Below are 10,805 nucleotides of genomic sequence, written 5' to 3'. Positions count from 1 at the left end.
TTGTTACTTTGTGGAAACATTTGTTTTGTTATTGTTTATTTTTCTCTCGTATTTTATTTATTTCCTTGCTTCCTTTACTCACTGGACTATTTTTCCTTGTTGGAGGACTTGGGCAGCATCTTGCTATGGTTATCACCTAGCTTGAAGTAATAATAATAATAATAATAATAATAATAATAATAATAATAATAATAATAATAATAATAATAATAAAAATGATAATAGTAATAATAAACATAATAATAATAATAACATTTGGTCATCTCATTAGCGAGTTTAAGGAACTAAGGGTCTGCTTAGTTCTTGGTTTTGTCACTGCAAAGAAATTCCATTCATTGCTTGCATATATGCAATTATTAAATAACCTGTCCATTCTGTCTATGTAGGAAGTAGCTAAATGTAAAGAACATTTTGTATATTGTAGTATTTTGCGTCTGAGCTTGCAGTTTTTCGTCCTGTTGTGCTGTAGATTGAGCGACGAGGAAACTGAAAACAGATTTCTGGGATCCCATTCGTATTTCCCGTCATATCTTTTGTTCTAAATTTCTTCAAATCTTTTCACTAGTTTTAAAGTTTTTCTTCACTAGCCCCATCAGTACTCTATCGTTGATTTAATATGAATAATCCTAAATATAATCCATCACTAATCTGTGGATTCCATCTATATTTTCGGTCATCTGTTTACTCCTCATTGTCTGCGAAACCTTTTCGCCATCTTATGTAGTTTATTTTCACTAGCCCCATCAGTATTCTATTATTGTCCCAATATCAATAATCTTTAATCTAATTCATCACTAATCTGCTGATTCCATTTACATTTCTGTCATATTTTTCTTCCTCACTGTCATGAAACTTTTTCACTAGTTTATTCAGTTTCTTCACTAGCACTAATAGTGCCCTATCTTTGCATTTCTTTATATAATTTTTTTCACTACTTATATCACTTTCTCATCTTTTATTCACCTGAAAATAAAAAGAAAATATTGTTTTAATTTTTTACACTACACTCAATCACCAGTTCATTCTTTATATCATAGGCAATCTCTCTCTCTCTCTCTCTCTCTCTCTCTCTCTCTCTCTCTCTCTCTCTCTCTCTCTCTCTCTCTCTTAGCTAAGCTACAACCGTAGCTGGAAAAGCAAAATGCTATAAGCCCAAGGGATCCAAGGAAAAATAGCTCCCTGAGGAAAGCAAATAAAGAAATAAATAAACGATAAGGGAAATAATGAACAATTAAAATAAAATATTCTAAAAACAATAGCAACATCAAAACATATTTCATGAATAAACTATAAAAAGACATTTGCTGCTAATTTGAACTTTTGAACCGGCTTAAAATATGGAGCATTCCCAGGGTGTTAAGCAGTAACATTAAATTCTCTCTCTCTCTCTCTCTCTCTCTCTCTCTCTCTCTCTCTCTCTCTCTCTCTCTCTCTCTCTCTCTCTCTCTCTGTAATCACTTACATAAGCCCCTAGTTTCCTCATTATACTTCATATCTCAACCATCTTTGCGAGCAACGCAGCTGATTGTGAAGGTAATTGGGATTCTCCTCAGGTAATATGGTTTGATTCAACTCGAGCCCCGAGTGGTTTTGGTAACCAGAGGCTGATTTGATAGGTTGGCTAATTGAAAGAGAAAGAATTCGGAATAACACACTACTCGAAATCATATTTTGTTCATTGAGTAAACATAAAATGCAATTTTAGATGGAATAGGTGTCATATTCACGCTTATTGAATGTTCTTTTTTTTATAAATACAAGAGAGATTCATGTCAATAATTTTAAAATTGTTCATATCATTAATAGATAAAGCTGTTAATTGGAAAATGAAAGTTTTTACGTAGGTTTCAAAGCTTTTCCATTCCATTATATTTAGGATAAAATATCCTTTGAAATCTTTTCAGATTTTGCCAATGATTTTCAGCGGAGAGGAACAAAACATTATATAGCCGGTTAATTTAAAAAAAAATCAATGTTATGGGTTTAAATCTTTTATTCTCGTTTCGAAAAATTTGCAACAGAAACATTGAAGCAATTCATAATGAACCAAATGGGAAAATATTAGAAATTAATTACTGAAAGAAACTATTTTTGTTTCTTTTTAAGTCGTTGAATTAATGAGAGAAAAATATTTTCATATTTAAGAATCGTTTAATTAGTGAGAGAAGTTTATTTTATCATTTATCATTTTAAGAGTCATTGAGTTGATGCGAGGTATTATCTTTCTTTCTGAGCCGTCTAATTAGTGAGAGAAATGATTTACCTTATAAGAGTCGTTGAATTAGTGAGATAAATTCTTGATCGTTTTAAGAGTCGTGGAATTAGTGGGAGGAATTATCTATTTTTTAAAGAGTCGTGTGAAAAGGGGAAGTTATTTTTTCTTTTTAAGAGTCGTGGAATAATCGAGAAAAAATATTCACCTTTTTAAGAGTCGTGCAATTAGTGAGATAAATTTTTCTAATTTTCCAGAGTCAGTAAGATTCGTGGAATCAGTTAGAGAAATTCTGCTAGTTATAAGAATCCTGGAATCACTAAGAGAAATTGGTTTTTAAATACGCACAAATCAAAAACAAATATAACTACATTTCGTACGTAAATAAAGTTTGTATATATATATATATATATATATATATATATATATATATATATATATATATATATATATATATATATATATATATATATATATATATATATATATATATATATATATATATACATATATACATATATATATATAGATAGATATAAATGTATATATATATATATATATATATATATATATATATATATATATATATATATATATATATATATATATATATATATATATATATATATATATATATATATATATATATATACATACAAAGGTAAGACAAACAAAATACAGTCAAAGGTTAAAAGTATGATTTTAATCGCCAGCCAAATGGAATCAATGAGAGAAATCACCGAATCAGTGAAAGATAATATATTACTTTTTCAGAGTCGTGGAATCAATGATATATTTTTTTTCTTAGTTTTAATAGTCGTTTAATCAGTGAGATTTTTTCTCTTACGTCTAAGAGTCGTGGACTTATTGTGAGAAATTGTTCTTAGTTTTAAGAGTCATGGAATCCTAAAAATAATTTTATCCTACATTTTAGAGTCGTGGAATCACTTAAAGAAATTCGTCTTAGTTTTAAGTGTCGTGGAATCAGTTAGAGAAGTTCTATTACTTTTTAAGGTTAGTGGAATCAATGAGAGAAATTGTTCTTAGTTTTTATAGTCATGGAATCAGTGAAAGAAAATCAAAGACTTTTTTGAGAGTCATGGAATTAGAGATATATCTTATAACTTTTTAGTAGTCGTGGAATCAGCAAGAGAAAGTTTTCATTATTTTAAGAGTCGTGGAATCAGGGAGAGAGATTCTATTGAATTCTAAGATTCGTGGAATTAGCGAGAGAAATGTTTCTTAATTTTAAGATTCGTGGAATCAGTGAGAATTTTTTTTTTATCTTAAGAGTCGAGGAATTAGCGAGAGTTTTTTTTTCTTAGTTTTAAGAGTCGTGAAATCAATGAGAGGAAGTTTATTACTTTTGAGGAGTTGTGGAGTCTGTAAAATAAATTTTTCATAGTTTTAAGAGTCGTGGAATCAGTGAGATAAAATTCTCATAGTTTTATTAGTCATTGAATCATTAAGAGTAATGTTTCTTACTTTTAAGAGTGATGGTATCAGTGAGAGTAATTTTTCTTAGTTTTAAGATTCATGGAATAATCGAGAGTAATATTTCTTAGTTTTAAGAGTCATGGAATCAGTGAGAGAAACTTTTCTTAGTTTTAAGAGTCATGGAATCAGTGAGAGAAATTTTTCTTAGTTTTAAGAGTCATGGAATCAGTGAGAGAAACTTTTCTTAGTTTTATGAGTCATGGATTCAGTGAGAGAAACTTTCCTTAGTTTTAAGAGTCATGGAATCAGTGAGATATTTTTTCTTAATTTCAAGAGTCGTGGAATCACTAACAGAATTTGTTCTCGGTTTTAGGAGTCGTGGAATCAGTGAAAGCTTTTTTTTTTTTTAATTCATAAGTCATGGAATCAATGAGACACATTTTTCTTAGTTTTGAGAGTCATGGAATCAGTAAGAGAATTGTTCTTATTTTTAAGTCATGAAATCAGTGTGATAAATTTTTCATAGTTTTAATGGTCATCGTATCAGTGAGAAATTTCATTATTTTTAAAAGTCTTGGAAACTGGGATAAATTTTTCTCAGCTTTAGAAATCGAAGGATTGGTGAGAGAAATTCTATTACTTTTTAAGAATCATGGAATCAGTGGGAAAAAATTCTCTTAGTTTTATGTGTCGTGGAATCAGTGGAAGAAATTTTTCTTATTTTTCAAGATTCGTGGAATCAGTTAGAGAAATTCTGCTAGTTTTAAGAATCCTGGAATTACTAAGAGAAATTGGTTTTTATTTTTGATAGTCATAGAATCAGTGAGAGATATTTTTCTTACTTTTAAGAGTAGTGGAATCAATGAGAGAAATCATCGAGTCAGTGAAAGATAATATATTACTTTTTCAGAGTCGTGGAATCAATGATATATTTTTTTTTCTTAGTTCTAATAGTCGTTTAATCAGTGAGATTTGTTTTCTTATGTCTAAGAGTCGTGGACTTATTGAGAGAAATTGTTCTTAGTTTTAATAGTCATGGAATCATAAAAATAATTTTATTTTATATTTTAGAGTCGTGGAATCACTTAAAGAAATGTGTCTTAGTTTTAAGAGTCGTGGAATCAATTAGAGAAGTTCTATTACTTTTGAAGGTTAGTGGAATCAATGAGAGAAATTTTTCTTAGTTTTAATAGTCATGGAATCAGTGAAAGAAAATCAAAGACTTTTTTGAGAGTCAAGGAGTTAGAGATATATCTTATAACTTTTTAGTAGTCGTGGAATCAGCAAGAGAAAATTTTTATTATTTTAAGAGTCGTGGAATCAGTGAGAGAGATTCTAATGAATTTTAAGATTCATGGAATTAGCGAGAGAAATGTTTTTCAATTTTAAGATTCGTGGAATCAGTGAGAATTTTTTTTTTAATTTTAAGAGTCGAGGAATCAGCGAGAGTTTTTTTTTTCTTAGTTTTAAGAGTCGTGGAATCAATGAGAGAAAGTTTATTACATTTGAGGAGTTGTGGAGTCTGTAAAATAAATTTTTCATAGTTTTAAGAGTCGTGAAATCATTGAGAGTAATTTTTCTTAGTTTTAAAAATCATGGAATCAGTATGAGAAATTGTTCTTACTTTTAAGAGTCGTGGAATCAGTGAGATAAAATTCTCATAGTTTTAATAGTCATTGAATCATTAAGAGTAATGTTTCTTACTTTTAAGAGTGATGGTATCAGTGAGGGTAATTTTTCTTTGTTTTAAGAGTCATGGAATAATCGAGAGTAATATTTCTCAGTTTTAAGAGTCATGGAATCAGTGAGAGAAACTTTTCTTAGTTTTAAGAGTTATGGAATCAGTGAGAGAAACTTTTCTTAGTTTTAAGAGTCATGGAATCAGTGAGAGAAATTTTTCTTAGTTTTAAGAGTCATGGAATCAATGAGAGAAACATTTCTTAGTTTTAAGAGTCATGGAATCAGTGATAGAAACTTTCCTTAGTTTTAAGAGTCATGGAATCAGTGAGAGCATTTTTTTAGTTTTAAGAGTAATGGAATCAGTGAGAGAAATTTTTCTCAGTTTCAAGAGTCATGGAAATTTTTCTTTCTTTTAATAGTGATGGAATCAGTGAAAGATAATCAAAGACTTTTTTGAGAGTCATGGAGTTAGAGATAGATCTTATAACTTTTTAGTAGTCTTGGGATCAGCAAGAGAAAATTTTCATTGTTTTAAGAGTCGTGGAATCAGTGAGAGAGATTCTATTAAATTTTAAGATTCGTGGAATTAGCGAGAGAAATTTCTCTGTTTTAAGAGTCGAGGAATCCGTGAGAGATAGTCTATTACTTTTTAAGAGTCGTGGAATATATTTAATTTTTCTTATTTTTAAGTCATAGAATCGGTTAGAGACATTTTATTACTTTTTAAGATTCGTGGAATCAGTGAGAATTTTATTTTTTAATTTTAAGAGTCGAGGAATCAGGGAGAGTTTTTTTTCTTAGTTTTAAGAATCGTGGAATCAATGAGAGAAATTTTATTACTTCTGAGGAGTTGTGGAGTCCTTAAGATGAATTTTTCATAGTTTTAAGAGTTGTGGAATCATTGAGAGTAATTTTTCTTAGTTTCAAAAATCATGGAATCAGTATGAGAAATTGTTCTTATTTTTAAGAGTCGTGGAAGCAGTAAGATAAATATCTCATAGATTTAATAGTCATTGAATCATTGAGAGTATTGTTTCTTACTTTTAAGAGTGATAGAATCCGTGAGAGTAATTTTTCATGGAATCATCGGGAGTAATTTTTCATAGTTTTAAGAGTCATGGATTCAGTGAGAGAAACTTTCCTTAGTTTTAAGAGTCATGGAATCAGTGAGATATTTTTTCTTAATTTCAAGAGTCGTGGAATCACTAACAGAATTTGTTCTCGGTTTTAGGAGTCGTGGAATCAGTGAAAGCTTTTTTTTTTTTAATTCATAAGTCATGGAATCAATGAGACACATTTTTCTTAGTTTTGAGAGTCATGGAATCAGTAAGAGAATTGTTCTTATTTTTAAGTCATGAAATCAGTGTGATAAATTTTTCATAGTTTTAATGGTCATCGTATCAGTGAGAAATTTCATTATTTTTAAAAGTCTTGGAAACTGGGATAAATTTTTCTCAGCTTTAGAAATCGAAGGATTGGTGAGAGAAATTCTATTACTTTTTAAGAATCATGGAATCAGTGGGAAAAAATTCTCTTAGTTTTATGTGTCGTGGAATCAGTGGAAGAAATTTTTCTTATTTTTCAAGATTCGTGGAATCAGTTAGAGAAATTCTGCTAGTTTTAAGAATCCTGGAATTACTAAGAGAAATTGGTTTTTATTTTTGATAGTCATAGAATCAGTGAGAGATATTTTTCTTACTTTTAAGAGTCGTGGAATCAATGAGAGAAATCATCGAGTCAGTGAAAGATAATATATTACTTTTTCAGAGTCGTGGAATCAATGATATATTTTTTTTTCTTAGTTCTAATAGTCGTTTAATCAGTGAGATTTTTTTTCTTATGTCTAAGAGTCGTGGACTTATTGAGAGAAATTGTTCTTAGTTTTAATAGTCATGGAATCATAAAAATAATTTTATTTTATATTTTAGAGTCGTGGAATCACTTAAAGAAATGTGTCTTAGTTTTAAGAGTCGTGGAATCAATTAGAGAAGTTCTATTACTTTTGAAGGTTAGTGGAATCAATGAGAGAAATTTTTCTTAGTTTTAATAGTCATGGAATCAGTGAAAGAAAATCAAAGACTTTTTTGAGAGTCAAGGAGTTAGAGATATATCTTATAACTTTTTAGTAGTCGTGGAATCAGCAAGAGAAAATTTTTATTATTTTAAGAGTCGTGGAATCAGTGAGAGAGATTCTAATGAATTTTAAGATTCATGGAATTAGCGAGAGAAATGTTTTTCAATTTTAAGATTCGTGGAATCAGTGAGAATTTTTTTTTTAATTTTAAGAGTCGAGGAATCAGCGAGAGTTTTATTTTTCTTAGTTTTAAGAGTCGTGGAATCAATGAGAGAAAGTTTATTACTTTTGAGGAGTTGTGGAGTCTGTAAAATAAATTTTTCATAGTTTTAAGAGTCGTGAAATCATTGAGAGTAATTTTTCTTAGTTTTAAAAATCATGGAATCAGTATGAGAAATTGTTCTTACTTTTAAGAGTCGTGGAATCAGTGAGATAAAATTCTCATAGTTTTAATAGTCATTGAATCATTAAGAGTAATGTTTCTTACTTTTAAGAGTGATGGTATCAGTGAGGGTAATTTTACTTTGTTTTAAGAGTCATGGAATAATCGAGAGTAATATTTCTCAGTTTTAAGAGTCATGGAATCAGTGAGAGAAACTTTTCTTAGTTTTAAGAGTTATGGAATCAGTGAGAGAAACTTTTCTTAGTTTTAAGAGTCATGGAATCAGTGAGAGAAATTTTTCTTAGTTTTAAGAGTCATGGAATCAATGAGAGAAACATTTCTTAGTTTTAAGAGTCATGGAATCAGTGATAGAAACTTTCCTTAGTTTTAAGAGTCATGGAATCAGTGAGAGCATTTTTTTAGTTTTAAGAGTAATGGAATCAGTGAGAGAAATTTTTCTCAGTTTCAAGAGTCATGGAAATTTTTCTTTCTTTTAATAGTGATGGAATCAGTGAAAGATAATCAAAGACTTTTTTGAGAGTCATGGAGTTAGAGATAGATCTTATAACTTTTTAGTAGTCGTGGGATCAGCAAGAGAAAATTTTCATTGTTTTAAGAGTCGTGGAATCAGTGAGAGAGATTCTATTAAATTTTAAGATTCGTGGAATTAGCGAGAGAAATTTCTCTGTTTTAAGAGTCGAGGAATCCGTGAGAGATAGTCTATTACTTTTTAAGAGTCGTGGAATATATTTAATTTTTCTTATTTTTAAGTCATAGAATCGGTTAGAGACATTTTATTACTTTTTAAGATTCGTGGAATCAGTGAGAATTTTATTTTTTAATTTTAAGAGTCGAGGAATCAGGGAGAGTTTTTTTTCTTAGTTTTAAGAATCGTGGAATCAATGAGAGAAATTTTATTACTTCTGAGGAGTTGTGGAGTCCTTAAGATGAATTTTTCATAATTTTAAGAGTTGTGGAATCATTGAGAGTAATTTTTCTTAGTTTCAAAAATCATGGAATCAGTATGAGAAATTGTTCTTATTTTTAAGAGTCGTGGAAGCAGTAAGATAAATATCTCATAGATTTAATAGTCATTGAATCATTGAGAGTATTGTTTCTTACTTTTAAGAGTGATAGAATCCGTGAGAGTAATTTTTCATGGAATCATCGGGAGTAATTTTTCATAGTTTTAAGAGTCATGGATTCAGTGAGAGAAACTTTCCTTAGTTTTAAGAGTCATGGAATCAGTGAGATATTTTTTCTTAATTTCAAGAGTCGTGGAATCACTAACAGAATTTGTTCTCGGTTTTAGGAGTCGTGGAATCAGTGAAAGCTTTTTTTTTTTTAATTCATAAGTCATGGAATCAATGAGACACATTTTTCTTAGTTTTGAGAGTCATGGAATCAGTAAGAGAATTGTTCTTATTTTTAAGTCATGAAATCAGTGTGATAAATTTGTCATAGTTTTAATGGTCATCGTATCAGTGAGAAATTTCATTATTTTTAAAAGTCTTGGAAACTGGGATAAATTTTTCTCAGCTTTAGAAATCGAAGGATTGGTGAGAGAAATTCTATTACTTTTTAAGAATCATGGAATCAGTGGGAAAAAATTCTCTTAGTTTTATGTGTCGTGGAATCAGTGGAAGAAATTTTTCTTATTTTTCAAGATTCGTGGAATCAGTTAGAGAAATTCTGCTAGTTTTAAGAATCCTGGAATTACTAAGAGAAATTGGTTTTTATTTTTGATAGTCATAGAATCAGTGAGAGATATTTTTCTTACTTTTAAGAGTCGTGGAATCAATGAGAGAAATCATCGAGTCAGTGAAAGATAATATATTACTTTTTCAGAGTCGTGGAATCAATGATATATTTTTTTTTCTTAGTTCTAATAGTCGTTTAATCAGTGAGATTTTTTTTCTTATGTCTAAGAGTCGTGGACTTATTGAGAGAAATTGTTCTTAGTTTTAATAGTCATGGAATCATAAAAATAATTTTATTTTATATTTTAGAGTCGTGGAATCACTTAAAGAAATGTGTCTTAGTTTTAAGAGTCGTGGAATCAATTAGAGAAGTTCTATTACTTTTGAAGGTTAGTGGAATCAATGAGAGAAATTTTTCTTAGTTTTAATAGTCATGGAATCAGTGAAAGAAAATCAAAGACTTTTTTGAGAGTCAAGGAGTTAGAGATATATCTTATAACTTTTTAGTAGTCGTGGAATCAGCAAGAGAAAATTTTTATTATTTTAAGAGTCGTGGAATCAGTGAGAGAGATTCTAATGAATTTTAAGATTCATGGAATTAGCGAGAGAAATGTTTTTCAATTTTAAGATTCGTGGAATCAGTGAGAATTTTTTTTTTAATTTTAAGAGTCGAGGAATCAGCGAGAGTTTTTTTTTTCTTAGTTTTAAGAGTCGTGGAATCAATGAGAGAAAGTTTATTACATTTGAGGAGTTGTGGAGTCTGTAAAATAAATTTTTCATAGTTTTAAGAGTCGTGAAATCATTGAGAGTAATTTTTCTTAGTTTTAAAAATCATGGAATCAGTATGAGAAATTGTTCTTACTTTTAAGAGTCGTGGAATCAGTGAGATAAAATTCTCATAGTTTTAATAGTCATTGAATCATTAAGAGTAATGTTTCTTACTTTTAAGAGTGATGGTATCAGTGAGGGTAATTTTTCTTTGTTTTAAGAGTCATGGAATAATCGAGAGTAATATTTCTCAGTTTTAAGAGTCATGGAATCAGTGAGAGAAACTTTTCTTAGTTTTAAGAGTTATGGAATCAGTGAGAGAAACTTTTCTTAGTTTTAAGAGTCATGGAATCAGTGAGAGAAATTTTTCTTAGTTTTAAGAGTCATGGAATCAATGAGAGAAACATTTCTTAGTTTTAAGAGTCATGGAATCAGTGATAGAAACTTTCCTTAGTTTTAAGAGTCATGGAATCAGTGAGAGCATTTTTTTAGTTTTAAGAGTAATGGAATCAGTGAGAGAAATTTTTCTCAGTTTCAAGAGTCATGGAAATT

The sequence above is a fragment of the Palaemon carinicauda genome, chromosome 10 (genome assembly GCF_036898095.1).
Source record: "Palaemon carinicauda isolate YSFRI2023 chromosome 10, ASM3689809v2, whole genome shotgun sequence".
Classification (NCBI taxonomy): Eukaryota; Metazoa; Arthropoda; class Malacostraca; order Decapoda; family Palaemonidae; genus Palaemon; species Palaemon carinicauda.
Note: the sequence above shows the minus strand (reverse complement) of the source record.